We start from the raw sequence: 25,255 nt of genomic DNA, 5'->3' as shown, positions 1-25,255 counted from the left end.
CCATCCCGGTCATGATAACATACTTTATTCAAACGGAAAAGCACCCCCCCTTTTGTTGGCCATCTCAAAGTGAAGAGGAGAGTGTACCAGGCATTGCAGGATCCATTATGTGAGAACGGGAGTGGAATGAGTGGAGTGCCCCCTTTCTTCTGGTGCCCGGGCAACATTCCACACACCCAGCAATTAGACGTGTTTGTCATGTTATGCGTATGATGCAGTATTTGAATAAAGCTATTGTTCAAATAAGTCTGTCGGTGCCGTTCTTCATGGTAAGGCAAAGTGAAATGAAAATGTTCAGATGGAGCCGGGGTAGTCGGCAGCAAATGTTCACGTGCAGGCACCACAAGTTCAACTACCCAAGCTATCACTGCTATTACCACAATCGTCAAGACAAAGAGGATGGCACCAAGTATTCTTTTGTCCCGTGATGCAGAAGACGCCATAGTTCAATTATTTTCCAAAGTCGTAAATAGTTCAGAAAGTTCACAAATTCTCAAATGTACATATGTGTGTATTACACCTAAAAAAGAAAAATACGGTGCTGAGCTCCGAGGTAGCCGTTGTTTTCTTCTCCGGGGTCAAGACGGGTGTCGCTACTCTTGGCAGAACTGATCCCCCCCCTTGAGATTCCCGGCTTCCGTTTCACAAACCCCAGAGCGGTAACCAACCAGTCTCGAAAACCCCCCAAAAAAATCTTCTTATCGTGGCCGCAGATTATAGCGCTCTCGTCCAGAAGCAGTGTGGTCCGGGAAGGCTCCCTCAACTTCGGCCGATGTCACAGCTGGGCTCTTTTCTTTCTCCAAAATCTCTTGGAAGTCGGTCAAAACAGCAGGATTCACCAGATCAGGAGAGACATGACGGCAGTGTGTTGAATGTATCCACCGCTTCCTATTGGTCACTCGTACAGCTGTTCGAGTTGCCAGGAGGACCTGCTCGGGGCCTTTCCACCTTGGTTCCAAGCTGTTCGCCCTCTCAAACGATTTAATCATGACGTGGTCACCAGGGCGAAGATCATGGCCTTCTCCAGTAGAGTTGTCAGGGAGCGCTTCTCGAACCTGTTGGTGAATAGAAAGTAAATCATTTGTTAATCGTGCCAAATAATCGTTCATCAATATACAAGGCACATCATGTATCAATCGCGGCTTAGGCACCCCCCAAATATTCATAGGCCTTCCAAACACCACTTCATATGGTGTGAGGCCTGTTCGAGAGTGGGGGACCGATCTGAGAGAGAGAAATGCTAGCGGTAAGGCATCCGGCCATTTCAATGACGTGGACGCCACAATCTTAGCCAGTTTTACTTTCAACGTGGCATTATACCGCTGGACAAGACCTGCTGACTGAGGGTGGAACACAGCATAAAACTTCTGCTGAATCCCCAAGCCTTTCAACACATACTCCACAATTTTCCCGACAAAATGAGGCCCATTATCGCTCCACAAAAATTTACAAACTCCAAATCGAGGGAAATACTCCTTGAGCAAAACCTTAGCTGTTGTCAAAGCTGTATTATCTTTCGTGGGGAAGGCCTCAACCCATTTGCTAAAAGCACACACCACCACTAAGACATACTTAAGGTTATTGCAGTGCTCAAGCTGGATGTAATCCATTTGAAGTACCTCGAATGGTACAGAAGGTGGAACAAACCCTCCTTTCGGAGTATGGGTCCCCTTTGCAGGATTGTGCTGCAAACATATCAGGCAGGTCTGCACTACTCTCTTGGCAGTATTAGCAATCTCGGGATGTTCCCAAACTCGTGTTAACAATCGAGTGATTGCAAGAGCCCCCACGTGCGCCAACCCATGTGTCATCTGAACCATCGCTTGCAAGTAAGCTGCAGGCAATTTACATCTCTCCATGTCCTTGCTTCTCCAACACCCTTCATCATCTAGCACCCCATCTACTGCCCATACCGCAAGTTCTGATTCAGTAGCTGATTTCTGAATATCTAATATCTCCGCTCTAGCATCATTCCATCGCTCAGCTTGGGATTTTGTCACGTACATGGGGGAGTCAGTTCGGGACATAGCCGTTTGTCTCGCTATGCTGTCCGCAAAGGCATTTCCCTGACCCACTTCATCGGTGATCTTTTTATGGGCGCTACATTTTATTATCGCTACTTTCTTTGGACAAAGCAACGCATTTAGGAGATCACGCACCAATTCTCCGTGCATAATATGTACTCTATGAGAAGTCAAAAACCCACGCTCTCTCCAGAGTAGGCCGAAGTCATGTGCTACTCCGAAGGCATACCGGCTGTCTGTGTATATGTTCACACATAGGCCAGCACTCAGTTCGCAGGCTCTTGTTAAAGCTATCAGCTCTGCTGCTTGAGCCGATTTCTGTGGTATTCTAGCTGTTTCCACCACTGTCTTAAGTGTCGTGATCGCATAGGCTGCGGAAGTCGTACCATCTGGCAGCCTTAAACACGACCCATCAACCCACAGTTCCCCATCCACATCTGGAAGTGGCATATCCTGTAAGTCAACACGACCCTTTGTCTGTTCCTCGGTCAGGAAAACACAGTCATGATGTTTTTCTTCCTGACCCTCCTCGACCGGATAGGGCAATAAAGTGGCAGGGTTCAGGGTAGCACATCTTTTCAGTGTGATATGTGGCGCCAACAGTGTAAGCTCATATCCTGTTAACCGTGCACTCGTGAGATATTGGGTCTTTGTTTGATTCAGCAGGGCATCTACTGCGTGGGGAACTAACACCAACAATTTATGCGATAACACTATTCCCTCACTCTGCCGTATCGCTACTGCTGTTGCTGCAACTGCTCGAAAACACCCAGGTAACCCTCGTGCTACAGGATCGAGGATGGCAGAAAAATACGCACATGGCCTCTGCTTGTCCCCGTGTGTCTGCACTAACACTGATAACGCGCACCCATCTTTCTCATGTACGTACAATGTGAAAATCTTCGTGTAATCTGGTGTACCTAGTACGGGGGCAGAGCAAAGGGCCTGTCTCAATTGTTCAAAAGCATTTTGACATTCATCTGTCCATTCAAGGGGCATTGGCGTAGCTTTGGACAGTAACGCTAGCAAGGGTTTTATAATGTGCGAAAACCCCATGATCCACTGCCTACAAAAGGACGTTAACCCTATGAAGGCGCGTACATCTCTCTGTGTGCGGGGGACTGGTGTATCTAAAATCGCCTGAATTCGATCTGATGTTAATGCACGCCCCTCCTTAGACAAAAGATGACCGAGGTAGGTCACCTTGGGTCTACAGTATTGTAGCTTTTTCTTAGAAACCTTGTGATTATTCTGTGCCAGAAATGAAAGCAGCGCAATCGTACTCTCCTCACATTGTGCATAAGAATCTGCAGCAAGCAGAAGGTTATCCACATATTGGATAAGGACAACCCCCGATTGTAACTCAAAGGAATCAAGTTGTCTTTTCAAAGCCTGACTGTAGATACTCGGGCTCTCAGTGTAACCTTGAGGAACACGACAAAATCTATACGATTTATTATTTAACGTAAAGCCAAACAGATATCTGCTATCGGGATGGACAGGGATGGAAAAGAAAGCATTTTTCAAGTCAATTACACTGAAGGTCATTGCCGTTGGTGGTACCAGTGTGAGCAAGGTCGTAATGTCGGACACCACCGGGTATTGGGGAATGACAATTTTGTTAATTTCTCTCAAGTCAATAATAAACCGATAGACTTTGTCATCAGTATCCCTCTTAAGGATCGGAAGAATAGGGCTGTTACAAACATTATAAGGAACTTCTTCCACCACTCCTGCAGTTATCAAATCTTGAACAATATGAGTCAGGGCAATTTCACCTTCCCTCGAAATCTTATACTGTGGCACCCGTGGCAGAGAGGCCCCCTCCTTAACAGTAATATGAATAGGTGGAATACGCATCTCCCCCACATCCGTGTCTGAGGTCGCCCATAACGTGTGTGGGAGAGAGGCCAAAGCTGGAACGTCTAGTATAGTATAAAACCTATTTGGGTCAGGGTAATTGTCATTCAGGATGACCCGCACTCCCTCAGGAGCGCACCGTATCGTTGCTCGAAAATATTTAAGCAAATCAATGCCCAGGATATTATCTGGTGTATAGGGCGATAGCAAAAATTGACCAAAACTAAAAAATTTGTCAAGACAGAGTGCAAGGGGTTTTGACAATGGGCTAGGGGAGGGTGTGCCATCGAACCCTACACATGTTATCATTTCGCCAGACAGGGGAGCCCTCGGAACCAATTTCTTTGACAAAGCACTACGAGTTGCTCCGGTGTCGACTAGGAATTGATCAGTAGAACCCAAAATGCCCGCTGTTACATATGGACCCTCCTGATCTACCGGCACCTCAATTGGTTCCGCACCCCATCCTACGCAGCCCTATGCATGCACATAATCCTGGTGCTCCACATTCTCACACTCCAATATCTGATATTGGTTTCGTCTATCAAAAGTATTTAGTTCGTCCTGGCCACGACCCCTCTCCTCAGCCCTTCCACGATCACCTCCACCTCCTCTCGCCCCCGTATAACCGCCCCGCGACCTACCGCCTCCTCGCCCACGCTGGCTACGTTGTTCACGAAGTACCGGACAATCCTCAGCCCAATGCCCAAACTCTTTACAATAAGCGCATTGATCCTCCGCTATATCCGTACGACCATATGACGTATTTCCTCCACCTCGTCTACCTCTTTCATTCCCTCTACCCTGTGTTCCACGAACCTGTGCCAACATCACCTTCGTTTTCAATTCTTTCACTTTTTTATCAACACTTTCTTTAGCCTCCAACTCCTGCCGCTCATAATACTGAGCCATAGTCAACAAAGACGCAGGGGTCGCCGTGGCCCAGGAACTTTCACTCGATTTCAATCGCTTTGCAATCTCCGGCAGGAGATTGGCCACATACTTATCTACAAACAAATGCCGACCTGTATCGTCTGTTAAAGATTGACCACTGTAATCATGAAACGCCTCTTCGAAGCGTGTAAAGAAATCTGAAACCGTTTCATCTGGCTTTTGTTTGCACGAGGCTAACATAGTCCAATCGATCTTTTTAGAAGGTACGAGCGTTTTTAATTTAATTAAAATAGCTACCGGGAGGTCTAAAATCAACTGGCAAGGCTTACATGCCGGTTCCCTATCTAAATCAGCTGCATTTATTTCTTTCCATGTTCCCCCAAGTATTGTTTCATCATTAGTTTTACGAATTTGTCTCCACATATCAGGCGGAAGTATTAACCCAAAAAACAGGTCTATGTCAACAAGAGTCATCACACAAGACGAAATAGCCCCTTCCACCCCTTCATAGAATGCTGCCGATTTTTACGAAGGTCAGGTAAAGAATTTTTCAACGCCATAACATCCGCTCTATTCCAAGGCGTATACACCCAGTTATATATAAAGTACCCCTTCGCATCCTTTGACATTTTATCATCATCTGTACCTTCCCCTTTTGGTGGAACATACAAAGGTGCGGCTTCACGCATAGGCATAACATGCATCGCAGAACTCTTATCTGAACCCCGGAGAGAACACTCCTTAGATTGCACACTAGACTCCGGCCCGGACTCCTTATTCTTTTTCCGCTCCTCCCGCAATCTGGCAGTCTCATCTCGCAGCTGGATCAGTTGCTTGTAAAAGGCATCGACATCTGCAAAATCAAATAAACCTTTATCCAGATTCTCATGATGAACTGACACAGCCTTAGGTTCTAACGTATCTGAAAATTGACGATATGCGGTAACAGCTTCATTTGCCAAAGTAGCCAAAAAATACAGTAATTCTTGTTCTGTCCAATTACCCCTTTCAATAACAAGTTCAGACTGAGAAACAAAATTCGTATTCACTCTACGAGCCCAACTACGTTAAGGACAGGATAAAGCGGTCGCCGAATAGGAAATTGACCAGTCGTTTGCAATTGACGTTCCCGTTCCTCCCTCTCTTTCTTTTCCTGAGCCTCTTTTTCCTCAAGCTGTAAAGCCTTATCTCGAGCAGCCTTGCGCTGCTCTTTGTCCGCCAAGGCAACTTCACGTTTCATTCGCTCACGCACCGCTTTCTCCCACATTCGTACACAATCAAACATGTTTTGTCTAGACCTTCGTTGAAACAAACATTGCTCCACAAACTGTACTTTACGCAAATCGAACGACCCATGTAGAGGCCATTGCAATTCAGGATCCGATTTAGTGTACTTATTCCATAATTTACTGTTTATTATAGGTGGAAGGCCAAATTTGATATACATGTCCCTATTTGGTGTTCCTTCTGGGGGAGCCGGCTGTGCTTCCGCTAACCTAATTGTGGTACCATTTCCAAGACAGCACATCCCTCGGAGTGTGCTTAAAATAGGCATGTTCAAAAAGTATCACGAAAGCGCGACACCGTATAAAATGGCACTTACAGTACTTCACACAAATGTGCCGCTCAAAGGAAAAAAACAAAATTAGAGAAACATCTCTACATGCCTGCCTATGTGAAGTGCACTACACATATATATATTCAAAGTTCACAAATTCACAAATGTTAGCTAACTCAAATCAAAGTCATAGGTCATAGAACTTCGGTAAGCGTCCGAGGACTACCTTACCGATCACAAATCATAGAACTTCAGTAAGCGTCCGTAGACTACCTTACCGATCACAAATCTTACCCAAAGCCTCAAAGGTCCAGATTCCAACTGCCAAGGTCTTTTAATCGAATCAGCCAAACGGCACTTTATCCAGCAATACCGACGATCGAAAACTCAGTCGGAGACCGGCGCCACCTGGAAGGTCAGATCGGAAGGAAAGGAAGAAACACCGTGGGTGCCAAGACTCGGGTCACTCAGTGGCAGCGCGCGTCCATGGCGAGTGTCCAAACCTTCGTCACGACCTCTCCTTCGGGCATCCGAGTCGCCGATGAGTCCCTTCGTGGTCGCCAATTTGTAGTATCGGGTTCCCAAGGCCTACATGCTCCGAAGATAACCCATTTACATCGAAAGAACTGTTGGCACGGAAACTGAAAAATTCAAAGAACAAGTTTATTAAGACCCCATGGGGTGGTGGTACATTCCTACAGCACCCTTCGGTAATGCAAGAAGTATCACACCGAACATCGGTGTGACTCGCTCTTTTATACAATTCGCAGGTAATAAAACAATAGGCGGTACAAAGTTTACAAAGCGTTATGTACATATATGGTCATCTTTTGGAACACAGCCAGCTCATTGGAGGGGTTACAACCCCGCTGGTCAGTTTGGCGGCACATTCCTGAGGGGTGACTGGTCAGTGGGGACTGCGCATGTACGGGCTTGACCAGTACTAAAAATAGCCTGTTGCTGGGCAAACTCGAGTGGTCAATGGCACGGACAACGGACTAAAGGCCATGCTGGCCACGAGGCCGCTTATGATCTAAGATGGCCGCCGTGACACACAAAATGGCGTTTCCGAGTATAGTCAAGTTAAGCGGGAAACGTGTAGCACAGCTAAGCGCTACCTCGGCCATAGCCAAATTACGACACCTACTTATATATTCTGTATGTTTAAAAATATCCAGGAGTGCCAAATTATCTGAGAAGCAAAGAAGCTTTATGATTATAATCCAAAAAGTTCTAATCTCACACTATTGCAACCTAATCTTTCACAGGAGAGGCTCCATTCTTATTAATTCAGTGATGATCAATGATGCTTAAGAAACCTTTTACAATTTAGCAAATTTTTATGTTCAGCTACTTAACCTTCACTCTCTGCTCCATATGCACCCTAAATGCTTCTTCAACACTTTTCTGCAACAACTCACTAACTAATTCGGGTATTAAACTTAATTCCATATACTTGGTCATTCTTACCCACTTCCCTCAACAAGTAAGTGAAGTCATCCTTTTATGCTCTAGTTATTGACGTTTATTTTATTCTAAATGCATAGTGTCCACCACAACTATGGTAATTTCATGGGCCTCATTTATTTATGTGTTTACTTCAGGCACAACCATTTTTGGGAAGGGACGCTGCTGAATGCAAAGAAAGAAGATGAAATGTGTCTTAGACACTGTAACTCAAAATTAACGATTAAAAGTAAATATCAATCACAAACCGCGTTCCTATTTAATTCCAAACTAATACAAGAACTAATTGAGACATTATATGCTACAGAGTATAAGGATGTGTGTGTTTATTTCTATGTGTGGAAAATACATTCCATAGGAAAAAGGTGACCTTTTCTAACAATGAAAAGAAGCAAAAAAGAATAATCAATAGTACTAGCAAAATTAGTTATCCAAATCTCCCAATCTTCATTTGTAATGCAAAATGAATGGCAGCTATTTCTCATGAATGTTATGCTTGTTTTATTACGAGGAAATTCATGTTGCTTGATGCATTGTAAAACTTAGATTCAGTGCAGTAACTAGCCTTTGCAGTGAAGACATTCATAGAGGTACTGTACAAATTAAGCAGTAAACTATAAAGGATGTCATCTAATACCTTGTAGTACTTCAAATGACAATCTATGCAATATATGATTTATTCCTTTTCCAGACCCCTTCCTCACAAATGTAATTGATACGATGAGAGTGTAATTTCAAAATGGCATTAAGAAAGTAAACGCTTTGCAAAAAATAACAATGAGAAAGATATTTTACAATAATCTTCCAATATTCCAATCAGCCTGATTTGGGAGGTTAAAAATATTTATTTACACCAACGATAAGATAATTGAACAGGTACTGCCTGAAAATATTCATCACACCTGTAAGGAATTTGTACATGGTTGCTCTCTTAACAGAAATGCAAAGAAATACCAGCTGCATTAAATTGTTAAACTCTGAATCAGACTCCATTAGCCTCAATGTTTTTAAAATGCTGATAAAGGGGATGATGGCCATCTCTGAGGTGACATGCCCTGGGTTTAAGTGTTTATATCATTATTTACCAGCTCAACTCTTTATTAACTTAGATAACGGCAAGAGATTGCAAATCTATTGGGCAGTGCTACCCTATCTACTTCATTTTGTATACTTCTTCCACTGATCAGTTTCTGATTACCTTGCAGCTCAAAATAAAACAGAACCAGTGATCCATACATACTCAAGATGATATATAAGCATTATTATTGCACAACACTCTGATTTAATGTGTACAATTAACAAATGTTCAGTTATTCGTTTTCCACCAATTTCTTCCTTTATTCTTAGTCGTTGAAAATACATATTTTGGCAAAAATATATTTTTTACATGTAGGGACTTTTATTCCCTATGCAATTCAATTCAATTTCAATATGCTTTATTCGATTTTCACAATGTTAAAAATCATAAAAGCAGACTCATACAAAAATATATCTATACAATCCAACAAGCATAAATAACATTTAGGTTAAAAAGAGTATTAAATCAGTTACAGTGAATTAATTGAATAATTAGTAATTCATAATGAATTCCGTCGTCTTAAAACACTTTTTAAAAACATTGTCATAGTCATTATACATAGCGGGTTTCCTAGTTGCTGCAAGTTCAAATACCCTGGCCTATATTGCCGCCAGGCCCCACATTTCAAATATTGTTTAATCCATCTGGAGCGTTCTTTATTATACAGTTTACAAAACAAAACCAGGTGGAAGGTAGTTTGGGACGATATGTTGTCACATGGGCATACGGCCAAAGTTCTGTGCCAGTCGTTTTTAACTGGAAACGACACTAGGTGATGGAATAAGTTAAACCTAAATCTGGTCAAGATGAAACGATCAAACCCCAAAGTCACAAGGTTTAGGTATGGTTTCATTCTATCGGTGGTCAACAGCAGCTGATGTTCGGGCACAGTTTTCTTGATGACCTCTCCTCCAAGCCTTAATATGGTAAAGTGCTCCATGCATAATTGTTTCAGGACTTTCTTTGGGATTTCCCCAATTTGTTTGGGGTTACTGTACCATTCTGGCCTGTGGATGTCGGTTAGGACCCTCCTAACATACTCAAGCCATTTAATGCGTTTTGCATTGTCGAGGGCCATAACATCGCTGATTATTCCCTGATTTAGGCCTAGTTCTTGTGTCGCCCAAACTCTGCGCCAGAGCAGAATTGGTTGGATTCTAATCAGGTCTGTTAGATGGTCCCTGCCTAATTCAGCGTGACAGTTATAAACAGATGTGCCCTTCGGGAAGGCCAGAAGGTATCTAAAAAAATTATTTTCAACAATTTGGAGCGATGTTACGTCCTGATACCCCCATATCCCTGCTCCATAGAGAGCAATACTTCTGCATTTTGCCACATATTTGTTGAGCATGATTTCAGGTTGTTTTTTACCCAATTTGCTTGCGAAGTTTGTCACAGCCGCAATCGATCGTTTAAAAGCTAGGGTCCTATTTTTCACCTCAGGGCCCCAAGCCCCAGATACATCAATTGTAACCCCCAAGTATGGAAATGTTTTAGTATATTGTACTTGGAGACCTGCCGCTTTAAGTTGATTACATCTGGTGCCACCTTTACTACAGCACATCACAAAGGACTTCTTAGCATTGAGTTTAAGGCCTCTTGCCTCCATATATTCTACGTACTTGGTTAAGGCCTTTTGGGCACCCACCTTCGTTCTAGCCATTAACACGGCGTCGTCCGCATACAAGAGGGAGAAAATCTGCCTATTGCCAAACTTCGGTGAATCAATATTACTGGCCCCCAATTCCTTCTCTAAGCTATTTGTATATAATGAGAAGAGGAATGGGGCCAGCACGCAGCCTTGTCTCACCCCCTTCTGTATGCGGAAAGACCCGGTGCATCCCCCCCCCCCAGACCATAACTTACTTTGGCAGTTGCGTTTGAGTATATTTGTCTCAAAAAGAGAACAATAGCTGGGTCTACATTCATCTCCTCTAGTGTTTCCCAGAGTTTTGTGTGTACTACGCAATCAAATGCGGAGGAGAGATCGACAAATATTGCATAGAGACAACCATCTTTGGCTCTAGTATACTTCCCTTGTAGCAATACAAAGTTTAAAACCTGCTCAACCGTACCCATCCCTGCCCGAAACCCATATTGTACGGGTGTTAAAATGTCATTTTCCTCAGCCCATATCTGTAATTTAGTCAAGACCACTCTCCCTGCAATTTTCATTAATGCGTCCAGGAGAGATATGGGTCTGTAGTTTGATGGGCTTTCCCTGTCACCCTTTTTATATATAGGAATTATTACTGATTCTGCCCATGTTTTAATAAAACCTTTAACACAACAAGCACCTAGGACCCGCAAACAAAGTGGGGCCCATAGGTCGGTATTCATCTTGTAAAGATCGCTAGGGATGCCATCTGGTCCCGGGGCTTTATTATTCTGAGTAGAATTTATGGCCATTTGTACCTCGTCTAGGGTAAACTCGATTGGAATGGGACAATGGTTACTCGCTATTTGCGGTTCCTCTTGGGTATTGCAATAAACATTTGAGAAAAATTCTACCCACGTTTTTTCATCGATGGCTATTTACATCCTAGCTGCCTCTTTGTTATTGAGGAACGGTGTGTTAACTACCTGCCAAAATAGTTTTGCTTCTCTACTCTCTGCAGCCTTCACTAGATCTTGCCATGCTTTTTCTTTAATTGTTTTCTTCCGTTGGTGTCTAGCTAAATGATATGCCTTTCTGTGTACCCTTATTGCCTCATGGTCCCTTGTCGTTTCACTCAAAGCTAGTTTGAGGGCCCTATGTTTCTTAGTGCATTGAGAATCGAACCAACCCTTAGCACTATTACTTTTTTTGGGGCGGGTCCTAGTTAGCACACCCTGGGTGATAGTAGAAATATTACTAAATGCCTCCAAAATTTCGTCGTATGTAGACTTCTCCTCTAAGCATACCTAGTCCAGATTTTAAATTATATAAAGCCTTCATATTTATTTTGGGTGCAATTTATTTGTTTCAGAGAAACACAAAGTAGCAATGTTTTTTCCTATTGATTTCCCAATATTTCACAATAACATTCCTAAAGGTTTTTTACGGACAATAAATCTGTTAATTTAAAATTTCAGTCTAAAGTTTAGAGTTGTTCTCATATTTGCTGTTATCAATTATGTTTACTATCTTGGAGTACAGTCAATACCATAGTTGGCCAACATTTCGTCAGTCACAAGACCAGATCCAATGTTCTTAAAAAGATGCACAACAACAGTTGTTACAGACAAATTAAATATTGTTTGTATGTTATCTGCAAAATGTGTCTGGACTTCTTATTGCAGGAGAACAGACAATAACTTTGTTTAGATCTTCAAAACGCACAGATTTCATGTTGATAATAGGTCATGGGATGTTATTAATGCTATTTCAAGGCGTGGATAAACGGTCCTTTCACAACACTGTATTGTTTCTGGGTTCCAACCCTCAGCAAGTAACACATTTTTGGAAATAAATGAGAACTGTTATTCAGGAGTAAATGATGTATGGTAATGAACACAATGAGGGAAACAGCCAAAAAACAATTTAACTCTGGTATCAAAGCACTACATACTCTGTGTAATGACATGGTGTCGCATGGTGTCGCATGGAGGAGAGTGCCCAAGAGGATTTCTGCAATTTGCTGTACTGATATGAACAGGGTCATATTCATTTTCATCTACCCAGATGTGGCCAAAACGAAATTTCCATGAATGGAACAAATTGTGAATTGTGCATAGTTGCATACCAGCCAATGGATTTATACTTTTGAGGGTCGTGAAAATTAAACTTTGTAATGTGCAATCAAATAAGACTATGTATTAGACAGGTAATAGGTGGAGTGTCACTGACTGTGAATTGTGCGTTTTAACTTGTTCTATACTTAATAGTGTACTTGATGGTGTGTTGACGCCTCTTTCTTAGACATTGTTTTTTAGTGTGTTTCAAATAATATGAGCAAAATAGGGAGGTTTCCTTAAGAAGTTGCCAAAGCACAAAACCTGATCTAAGTGTTTGCAGTGCTCAATTAAATGTTATTATTGCGCTTAAGTGAGCGCAAACATGTTGTAATAAATGCATGTCTCCTTTCAGAATGTCTAAGGCTGCAGACAAAATGTGATTTAATGAGTACACTCTTTTCGAATGTGTGGGTATTCCATTGTCAATAACTTTAAAAGCTGCTGGCATGTTTTCTTGACCTATCTGCCTAAGTCTATCTGCAGTCACTTTTTCTGAACATTTGTTTAACTCATTATAGATGGTGTTTATTACTGTTGCAAGGGATCTTTTACTTCTTTGAGAACGTGGTCAAAGAAAAAAGTCAGAAAAATCCATGTTCTCATTAATTGGTGAAAACTGTTTTCTTTCACAACTGACACAGAAGTGTTCCAACCATCATTAACGTAACTTACCTACAACATATGGGGTAACTACTACAGGTGTTTGTGTATTGATTCATGGATCAGGATGATTGATTTTAGGTGCAGGAATGTTTGAAAGAAAACAGTGCATGCAGGTATCAGATTTATAGGTGCATAATGCCAAACCTTCAACAGGAAATGGGGTTGAATTATAAGTTCCATTTTGTTTCATATCATTTATGTCTGAGTCAGACATATTTACTTGAAGTGGCCAATTATTGAACATAGTCATACTGACCTTTGTAAGGTTTCCTTAATTTCTACATTGTTCCAAATCCCAGACAAGTAGTCTGTTAGATAGTTAGATTATTTAATTTAGTATTATACAGGCGCAAAATAAGGCTTCATTGTGTTGAATCTGTCTAATTTGGCTCTGCAAATGTTTTTTTCATCAACATTTGCTTTCCAATACTCATATCCTTTAATAGCCAGGTTGTGACTAAACTCAGGAGAGTAAATCAGCTTGTTGGTAGTGATTACAATTTTCACAGGCTGATGTAACTTCTTTGTAAAATAAAAGGCTGAAGGGTGTTCCCGTTCAGTACTTTGAAAGTAAGGGGACTTCTTCAAGAAATTAGAATGACTATTAGGAGGCAGAGCCTCACAATGTCCCAACTGTGTGTGACTATGAACATCTCTAGTATAGCCAGTCCTATGTATCAAATTATGTGCATTGTGGTGAAAACAATACATTGCTTTTAATTGCTGAGTTTAATATAAGGATCCCCATTATTCAAACTAGCATTTGACTGTAAATCAGGCATCATTCCTTCAACAGTCTTAATGTCCCAGTCATCTGAAAAAGAATCGGGTATTATACCATCATTCGTTGAAACTTTTATAACATAAGCAAATGGCAATTAATAAAGGAAGAACATCTGCCAACTGAATTCACATATGGCCCTATAAGAGGGTCCTTGCATCAATACCTAGACATTGGAGCAGACAAGGGCAACATCAAATGATTGCATCAAAGAGTATAGATACATATAAAAATGTTTATACTATTAGAGCAAAAAAATGTTTATCTTTTCATAAATAGACATAATACATATCAAGCCATGTCATGGTAATTTTCTTCAATGAAAGAGAAATATAACTCTTTGGACCACGTCCCACACATCCAAATTCACACCACAATCAAACCATCAGACATTCCACAATTCAACATAACTCATACATCAAAAATACATGTAATCCAAATAGTACATAAGCGCCACAGAATGGTTAGATGACAAGATGGAGACAAATCATCGGGGGAGAAAAAAGCAGCATATAGATGAAAGAATGCAGGAAAAAGACAATCCAACAACCCCGCAAGAAAAAACGCCAACGCGCGTTTCGGTGTGTCGCCCAAGCTGAGGCTACACCTTCATCAGGGCCGAGAAGTACAAAGGTGTGTGAGACATTATATCTGTGAACATAAGAAGAAATATATATATCAAGATAACACATATAACAAGTTAATCATTGCTACTAGCAGATCAATATTTTTATTTTTGTCAAGTACATGGTGCATCTTGACTGGCTCCGAAAAAAATTATTATATCAATATTATACTTAAAAAAACTAATTTGAGACGACCTCCTTGGTGGTATTCTTAGCGCATGCCACCGATAGCACTTGCTTTATATTTTTAGGTCTATCTCTTGAAGTGGCACCTTTTAAACGTTAAGACTTTTGCAATATTGTTACTGGCTTTTGGTAATGCTGGGCTTTCTCAGTGTGCATTACTTTCTTTCCATCTTCCCTCTTACTGATTATTCATTTACCCTGTATATGGGCTTTAAATAGTGTGGAGCCTATGTCTACTTTGTGTCAATTCCTAAATCTGTTCGACCTCAGTGTAGTCATCCCAAATTGTTAATCTGGCGGCGACAATTTTATATTTTTTATTTTTTATTATGTCAAGTATGGGCCTTAATTTATCTATCCTATTTTAATGCATTTACACCTTTGGTCCCTTCCCTCAGTCTGATAGGTGAGAGCATTTAGCCATATATTGTTTTAGGATCTATCTTCGCGTAACAGGCGCTTATGCATATACAGCGGGCGTCTGTGTAGTTTACTTGGAGGTCTTATCCTAAAGAGATTCATATTTGCATTTTTTAGACCGCTTGTCTATCATACCCAAATCTACAATGAGCTCGAACTTGGAGTTTTAAAGTTTTCCCCTCATATTCAAAGCCGAAGATATCGCTCTACGACCTGAATGGGTTGCTAGGAAGGAATCGGATGTACTTTTTTGGATGATCTCGAGACTGACCTCTGGTAGGTGTTTACACTTTCCCTTCTATAGGGCGGTTTATCTCACTCTCTCGCTGAGGTTGTTTGTATACATCAATTTGAAATTGAGAGCTTATGTGTCGCTCTGCTCTTGTTTTCATCCTTCTTAGAGCATTTCTTTTAAGCTCTCAATGCCGGAACTCCTATACGCACTTGATAAATAGGGGATAGTTTCCCCTAGGCGTGTTGATCCATTTTGGACTACAGGTAGGGAGCCCCTTGGAACACCATTTCTTCCTTTTTTTCACTGGGATATTGGATGTTTATGTTCTGTTAAATTCGTTTTCACACATTTCCTTGTTTCCCTGCTCAGCATTTTAACCTTCTTTTTCTCTCCACACAAGCATGTTTAAAGTACACATAGCTTTTTTGTTCGTTTCTGATTGACGGTTTCTCTTTAACATATGTTTTCCATTTCCTTCTTAAGTATGAATAATATTTAAAATACCATTATATTTATCTTGTGGTTTTATATGTACTCTGATAAAACAGTCTATTTCAGGCTTTCTTCTCCATATTTGGATTTTTTAAGTATCATATTGATATAATCATTTTTTTACGGAGCCGTTCAAGATGCACCATGTACTTGACAAAAATAAAAATATTGACCTGCTAGTAGCAATGATTAGCTTGATATATGTGTTATCTTGATATATGTATTTCTTCTTATGTTCACAGATATATTGTCCCACACTCCTTTGTACATCTCTGCCCTGATGAAGGTGTAGCCCCGGCTGGGGCAACACACCGAAACGCGCGTTGGCGTTTTTTCTTGCGGGGTTGTTGGATTGTCTTTTTCCTGCATTCTTTCATCTATATGCTGCTTTTTTCTTCCCCCGATGATTTGTCTCCAACTTGTCATCTAACCATCCTGTGGCGCTTATGTGCTATTTGGATTTCATGTATGTTTGATGTATGAGTTATGTTGAATTGTGGAATGTCTGATGATTTGATTGTGGTATGAATTTGGTTGTGTGGGACGTGGACCAATGAGTTTCTCTTTCATTGAAGAAAATGACCATGATATGACTTGATATGTATTATGTCTATTTATGAAAAGATAAAAAATGATTTGCTCTGATAATACATTTTTTTATATGTAGCAATACTCTTTGATGTAATCATTTGATGTTGCCCTTGTCTACTCCGATGTCTAGGTATTGATACAAGGACCCTCTTATAGGGACTTATGTGAATTCAGTTGGCAGGTGTTAAAGAACCACAGGTGATGCAATTGTTCTTGTAAGGACGAAATGTCCATTCAGTAGTAGTAGAATGACGAGTATCATTGATAACCACCTGATGAGAAGAAAAGTTCCAAAAACATCCAGGCATAGGACCACAGAGGAATCAAATACTTATCACAAAACATTAGCAACCATGAAGCAGTTTCTGTGGTGAGTGACCGTAGTAAGGGCTGAAAAATCGCCTCTGAAATATCCAGAGTCAATTGCAATGTCATTGGTCTCTCGAGGTTTTCAAAAAGGGTACCATTCCTAATGACATATCATTAGGTGGAATTTCATAGTAAAACATTGAATTATGTTGAATAGTACCCACTATCATATTAGCAGCTTTAGCTGTGTTTGTTGCACTCAATGTTCTTCATAGAGTGTTTTGCTCAAGTATGCCTGGCTGGGAACTCAAGCCTAAGCATGGGCGAATTTTGCGAATCTCGCGTTCGCGAATTTTGCGGATTTGCGAACTCGCAATCCGCAAAATCCGCGAATTCCTGCGAATTTGCGGATTTTTTTTTTTGTGTTCGCGCGTGTTTCTGCCAGTTCGCGAGGGTTTTTACAATTTCTCAATTTGCGAACTTACCTGTCGGGTCGCAAGTTTTGCGAACTTGTTGTTTCTACGTGTCCAGCCTGTTTGGGACACTCTTCTTCATCACTGCCACTCTCTGTCACCACTGCCACTCTCTGACTACTCATGCCACCCTCTGGCCCACCCATGCCACCCTCTGTTTCATCACCACACCCTCTGGTTGTCCAGTGTACATTATTTTCGGCAAAGCAAAGCACACCTTCCCTGCCTCAAGTGACCTGAATTAATTTGGGGCTGATTAATGTGTCACAGAATATTTTTTTAGCTGGCACCTGCTTCCTTAGTGCTTCCTGATTAGTGATCTTTTGCACTTGCTAAGTGCTTTCATTGTTGCAAAATTAGTTACAACACCTGCCCTGCCCCAACTGACAATAATGCATTAGGGGCTGATTAATGGATTTTAACTTCCAGCCTGGCTCCTGCTTGTCTCCCTTAGCTGTAATTCAGGACCTTTGTGGCATATGTGTAACTATTCTGAGGTTCAGAGCAGGGTCACATAATAGTTGCAACTGGCAACTGAACTCTGGAGGGGCCCCTCAGGAAGCACTACAGGAAATGGCTACTAATGATGAGCCTGAACTTTTGAACCTGGTAAGTAGTTTCAGTTTTGCTAAGATCGTATTTCTGCAATTTAGCACTTACTCGCGGGGTGCGAAGTTGTACTGGCAAGCCGCAAACTCACGCGAACAGTGCGAGCAAGCCATAAAATCCGCTGCTCGCGGATTTGCGGATTTTGCGGGAGATTCGAATTTACCGAAAATCCGCAAAATCCGCGAGCGAAACGGATTTTCCGCCCATGCTTACTCAAGCCAGAAATGTTACTGCTTTGTTCAAGGACGTTATGACCTGTGACCTTTTAGCCCATCCCTCGGGCACCTGAGCAAATCTTGGTTGCTGAAGTGTGCTTTGGGACCCTGTTTGTTATGTGTGCACTGGTCTTTATGTGGGTGATTGTGCTGTCTGCGCTGCGAGGTATACCTTACTGTGACTTCCTGCAGCAAAAACCCATAGACTAATGGATTACTTGCAAACCTCAGGGCCCGTATGAAATTAATGCTGCCCATAAGGCGCAATGCGGGCCATGAACAATAATTGCGCCATGCAAGTATAATTCACCAGCTCCCCATAATAACATTATGATTTACATTCTAGTTGTTTGGAACATGACAATGCAGCTGGCAACACACATAACAACACAGTTCCCATCTTGGGTGCGGTCACTGCAGAAGCCAATTTAAGTGAGGCCTGCCCGTAGATTAGCGCTCATGATTAGCACAGATCCACATACTGGCAGCAGCCCTCTCTTCTCAATAACCCTAGTCTAATGAATCACTGAATGATTTTCAGTTAGAGTGGCAGAGTAAGAGATTCTTAGGCCATAAAAACAAGTCAAATCGGCAAACAGTAGTTGAGTGGTGATAGTGTGCTCGAGTGACCATGAATGGGACGCAGTGAACAATTACGATTAATGCCATTAAGTTCTAAGGACTTGATGGGACACACAATATTGTAAGTGATACAGATTCTTTGCGAACACACAAAAACTAATGGGAAAAGAAAGTTGAGAACATACAAAAACATGTTATATCAAATTATCATGCTTATAATGATTACCTAATTACCTTTGAGAACCATATGAATCATTATCTTGTGGAAGGCACAAACTCTAGTGGGCATGAAGCATGTGTGACTTTTGCTTAAAGTAATAGGAGAGCAAATATTTTGAAATACTATAGACTTTTACTAAAGCAGCCAACAGTTGCAAGCATAGGATAAATGATACCTTGAGCTCAACAAACACAAATGCCTGAAATCCGTGCTAGTATGTGAATACACCGTTAAATTTCATACAGCTAAGAGGGCGTAGTGTTGCATGCATATCATATGTTTACTGAAACTGATTTAATTGTGTCTATCTTTTTTGTTCTGCACTAATCCTTGGTCATCGCTGTTCCAGGTCTACCTCCCCACAGTACACTCCCCAAAACCCTTCCCCTCATCTGGCCACTTTGATCCTCTAGTGTATTAATCACAGTGTCAATGCTGAAAGAAGGTGGGCATTGGAGGGTATTGTTCCTGAGGAACACACTCCCCACAAAGGGGTAGAGTATTCAGAGTAGTGAGAGGTTAGGAGGCACTATTCAGAATCCTTCTTGGTGTCTGCAGTGGTCGGGCATATTGGACAGGCCACATAGTGTTTTTTAACATGGCCGATAAACACCCGTCTCTTTCCTTTTGATTTAGGAGGAAAATAACAGTTCTGATGCCTGTTACCCTAAGAACAGTGATGGGTGGCCTGTAGGATGGTTCAAAAGTTTGCTCGTCATGGATTTTCTCCCATGGATTTTCTCCCAAACTAGGTCCCCCAGCTTTGGGAACCCACCAATCAGCTGCTGTGAAAAACTTCTCTTCACAGGTGGCGGGATCAAAGTGGTTTGTGTTAGCCTTCTTGTCTCTGACTTCTTGGATACTCTGTAAAACCCTCAAATGTAATTCCAAGTCACCTTTATCTTCATCCACCACCTTCCCAGAAGGATGTAAGCCTGGCGCTTAAATAGGAACTCTAAAGAGGACCTCGTATGGAGTGTGTCCTTTGAATACTCATCAAGGCAAGTTAAATAATGCGTTTTGGATTCCATACAGATTATGGTTCCAGCTAACACTTGAACTTAGCAACCTAGCAGTCAAAGCTTATTTAATCATGCCACTGGCATGCTCAACAACTCTGTTCAATTCAGCTTGGAATGGGTTTCTGAATTACAGACAAACTCCTAGCGCAGACATTGATGATCTGTAAGCCATAGAGGCAAACTCAGGACCATTATCTGAATGAAATGAATTAACTGCTCTAATTGCCACTAGGCACTGTAAATATTTTATTACTGCTGAAGCACTTGCATTTCTATATGGCCAAATCCATAGGAATAGAGAACATGAATCAATCACTATCAAGAAGTACTTATATCAGTCGGCTGAACGGAGGGGACCAATGTGTCCCAATAAATCACTTGGAAAGGGATATTTGAGATCATGATAGGAGCTGGAAAGGGTCTTTTGTCAGTGGAGGTTTTGATCTATGACAAATATATCACTGCCTAACATAGTCCCTAGTATGTTTGTCTAAACTAGGCCAACAGTAGCACTGCTGTAACATTGCTACATTTGTGTTAGTTCCTGCATGAGTGGATGCGAGTCCCTCATGGGCTTCCTTGCTTTAATTTAATCAGGACAGACTAGTCAGTATGCTTTTGGATCCTACTCCTGGTATCGTAACTATAGGAATTGTATATGAATTAAGGTTGTAGGAGTATTTGGCAGGAAAACCTAGACGAGATTTCCCAGCTTGCTTGGTTGCATTTGTGTCTGCTAAGGTATCTGTGTCAATCTTTTTTTGAGATGTGGTTAGTGCTGCTACTCTAACAGTCTGAATTGTAGCCTTTCTCACTAAGTCAGCTGCACACTTCCCTTTAACATGAATACCTTCATGCTCAATCCCCAAAGTGCACCTCACATGCACCGACCGAGGCTTGTCTTGTAAGACCGCTCTCTTTCATCAAAGCTGTTTATTCTTTATAGATTTTCCCTTTCAATCAATTCAACCACCAATGTTGAAAATTGACATTATAACCTTGCACACAGAAGGATGAGTCAGAATCAATAACTGTAGGCACCAATGAGCCAGCCTTTTGTAAGGCAAGTAGCAGGGCATATAATTCTACATATTGTGCAGTACTTTCACCTAAGATTTTAGTGTTGGGGCACTGTGGCATGAATTCACCATCCTTACTACACCTTGTACTGCTTTGTAGGCTGAGGAGTATTTGTATTTAGTTCATACCCTAGGTTGGACAGAGACATCTGAATGGAAGACACTCCAGTGAGGAGAGAAGGATCATACTGCAACTTTACATCCACTGCACTCAAAGTGGAAGCCCACTGCACCCATCTCTGATGTAGGCAGTGCTTACCTTGGTACCTTACCTTGGTAGCTGCTTCTAGTGCTGGTACAGAAGAAACAACAAGGATATGTTTTTCCCATGCCAAAGGGTGCTCCTTTGGAATAGTTGTTTGTATAGCCATCAGGATTTTTTCAATGAAAGCAAAACATGCTTCAGCTAGGGAATATAAGTGAGACTTGTAAGCAATAGTCTTTCCTTCATTGTAGGTCACATAAGCGTACCCATAGTGACTGGGTATGACTCCGATAACTAGGTTGGTTTTATCGTTCTTAGTTTGTAAATATTAAATCTCAATCATATCTGCTTGCAGAGCATGTATTATATCAGTGCGAGTGTTCAGACATTTTTTACATAAGAACATGGAAGAATTCAGGTCATTCAAAGGCTTCACTCTCACAGTGTTGTGAGGCAGATACGTACGTTCAACGTGGAGAAATTCCAACAGGAACTGCAACTTTTTCAGTGTATCAGGGAGTTGCAAGGTATTGCACTTCTGGAGGAAGTCTGGAGCTGAACCCATGCACTCGCTGGATATTTCATATTCCAAGAGGATTACCATTAGGTAGACAATATTACATTTCTTTAAATTATTTTATAACCATGTGATGTCAATTTGGTCACTATTCTATTTATCATGGTTAGGTGATATCATCAGTGTATTACAGTACCCCAGGATCTGTTGCACGGTCATCATGATTCATGTTGAAAACAATCCAGGACTGTTCTTATAGCCCATGGGTAAATATTGCAATGAAAAGTGTACTGAGTTGAAACTGAAAGCAGTTGCTCACTTTCAGGCACTATGATTTGGAAAAGGAAATGGAAATATCCAGGGTTGTCTTGTATTTTTTCCGATCCAGGTTAGTCATTAAAACTCTGTTATAAGCATTTTGGACTGCATAAGTTAGTGTGTTAGCATTCAAATTCCTGTAGTCTAAGACTAATCTATAGGAGCCTTCTGGTTTGGAGGCGGGAAAAAGGGACATGTTCATTGATGAGCGGCAAGGCACTATTATGCTCTGGTACTGTAATTGATCTAATATTGCATTTATACTACATTTTGCCTATGGTTTTAAAGGATGTTGTGCATCTGGTTATGCTTAGCTGAGTAGGGGAATAACATGTGTACTAGATTAATTGCCCCAGCTGTTTGATTTCTATGTAAGGACACTTGTGGGTGTAATCCCCATTTGCTGGCATCCATTTCTGTGATATCTTCAGGTACTATGAAGGAGAGGCCTACCCTTGTGGCTTACACCCCACGTGATGCTTCCCTAATAAATGTTGGAGGCCAGTCCTCTTATTTTAGGATGATGTCATAACCATCATATAATTCTGCCCAAAAGACTGCTTTGATATTACTTGCTATGTCCTCTTCAATATTTATATTTTGACTGTAAACCCTTTCAGGAGGATTTAAATGTTGATCTGGAGTCTTGATCCGTACGAAGTTATAAGTTGGATTTGCATTTAGAAAACTATGAAGCATCTGATGTGCTATTGTGACTTCTGCAGTTCTGTCTAGGAGCACTTTCGCCCAAGTCCTGTTTTGCAGAAGGACTCGCAGGTGGACCAGCATGTTTCTTAGAAAGTCCTGCTACTTTCCTCTTCCTTACTGTGGTTTAAGAGTCCAATCCTTTCAATTCCCTCTTTACTCTGACGTTAGTCTTGTGTCCTGGTTTCCTTTTCCTATGGTACTCCTCTTTTCTTCATTATTCGGGGTGCACAGACAAAATATTGACTCCAAAATATCGACTGGACATAATATCGACTTTTAAATATAGACGGGACAAAATATCGACTGGACAGAATATCGACTACAAAAATATCGTTTGTAAGGTAAGTGAAGTAATATCGACTGTATAAATATAGATAGCAAAAATATCGAATTTTTAATAATATATAATATTTTATAGTGTATTATTATGTAATAGTATGTGTGAAAAGTGTGTATTAATGTTATAAAATATTTTATTAAATGAATTTTGTTTTTATAATAATTGAGTAATGTAATTCTGTAGCGGGTTGTGGGTTTATAGGGGAATAGGGTGGGAAGTAATTTAATAATAATTAATTAATTAATATATGTTTGTAAAATATTTTTAATTAATAATTAATTGATAAGTAATTAATATTAATTCGTTAATTAATTATTATAATTTTGTACATATGTTTATTAGTAATTAATTGGTAATTATATATATGATTTTGTGTTATTGTTAAGTAATTAATTGGGAAAAAATAATATTAATTATTAAATTAATTACAGCTAATGTGCTAATATATTTACTTTGTTGTTATTGTTAATTAATAATTAATTGGTAATTAAATAATATTGATTAATTTTGGGTAAAGGAGTATTTTTAGGGTTCAGGGTCAGTTTTCAGTTTATGGGTAAAGGGGTATTTTTAGGGTTCAGGGTCAGTTTTCAGTTTTTGGGTAAAGGGGTATTTTTAGGGTTCAGGGTCACTTTTCAGTTTTAGGGTAAAGGGGTATTTTTAGGGTTCAGGGTCAGTTTTGGGTTTTTGGGTAAAGGGGTATTTTTAGGGTTCAGGGTCAGTTTTCAGTTTATGGGTAAAGGGGTATTTTTAGGGTTCAGGGTCAGTTTTGGGTTTTTGGGTAAAGGGGTATTTTTAGGGTTCAGGGTCAGTTTTCAGTTTTTTTATGATATTTTAGCAAGTCGATAATGTGACCGTCGATACTCTTTGGAGTGGGAATAGTATTTTTTACACTTCTGGTATTGTACGGTAATATAATAGTATCTTATTTAATTATAGTATGTTCCTATATATATATGTTTTAACAAATATGATAGTAAAAAAATATTTTTATTATTTTCATTTATTATTTAATTAGTATAAGTTAATTTAAGTATTTTTAAGTATATTTTAGTAATTAAATTTTAATATTTATTTAATTAAACACTGTTTTTAATAAAGTCGATATTTTTTATAACTATATTATTGTAAACGATATTTTGTACTCGATATTTTTGTACTTACCTGTTTGTAGATACAAACTCGATATTTTGACTGTCGATATTTTGTCCATGATATTTTTGCAAGTCGATATTTTGTCCCTTGATATTTTTTCAGTGATGCATTATTCGGATCAGCTACCCCTCTATCTTCCTTTGCCATCAGTGTCCTGCAGAGAACGTGAAGATTGGCTGTCAGAATATTGGTACTACTCAAGTTTTTTTTATTTTCTCGTGGTCTCTTAAGTTATAGACGCCTCTCCCGGATTATTGAGTAGTGGATGATCCAGTCCGTTTTTAATCTTTAGCTTTCTGTTTTTTCTTACATTCCACTGTAGATTTCTCTTCAACTGAGAACTCAATGTCATTTTTAGGTTATAAATGTGGCTTAATGGGTCGAGTACCCAAGGTATCTCCGTCTATGAAGGCATAAACTTCAGCAATTATTTTTGGTAGTTGCCGTTCACAGTCTTGAACAGAAGTGTTTTAGTCTCTGACTCATAGCCAAACTGAAGCCTCTCTCTTAATACTGCTTAAGATGATAGGGGACACTGTAGATACGTTTCCCATTAATTTAATTTTTAAATCCGAGCTGGGACAGCTCCATGTTCATTCTGAACTGTCTAGGTACATAAGGGAGGACCACCAGTGAAGGTGTAACATGTGTACTGGTATAAAGGAATGCAAAGATGATTCTCCAGATGTTCCACTCCTGAAAGGGAAGTACCATTCCAAGAAGGAGACACCTACTAAGTATTCTGTGTGTGTCTTGTGGGGTAGTGTATAGATACACTGCTTACACTTGATTTGTCTTGCAAGCAATACAGAAAGCCTTTTCATCATGCTAGGTGGGCACTTTTCCCATGATAGCTCTAATAGTCTGAGGACTAATAGTTTGCATTTGAGTAGGAGCTGCAGGTCTTTCGG

The sequence above is a fragment of the Lissotriton vulgaris genome, chromosome 5, assembly GCF_964263255.1.
Source record: "Lissotriton vulgaris chromosome 5, aLisVul1.2, whole genome shotgun sequence".
Classification (NCBI taxonomy): Eukaryota; Metazoa; Chordata; class Amphibia; order Caudata; family Salamandridae; genus Lissotriton; species Lissotriton vulgaris.
The sequence above is the reverse complement of the archived record's forward strand: the minus strand, read 5'-3'. Positions refer to the sequence as shown.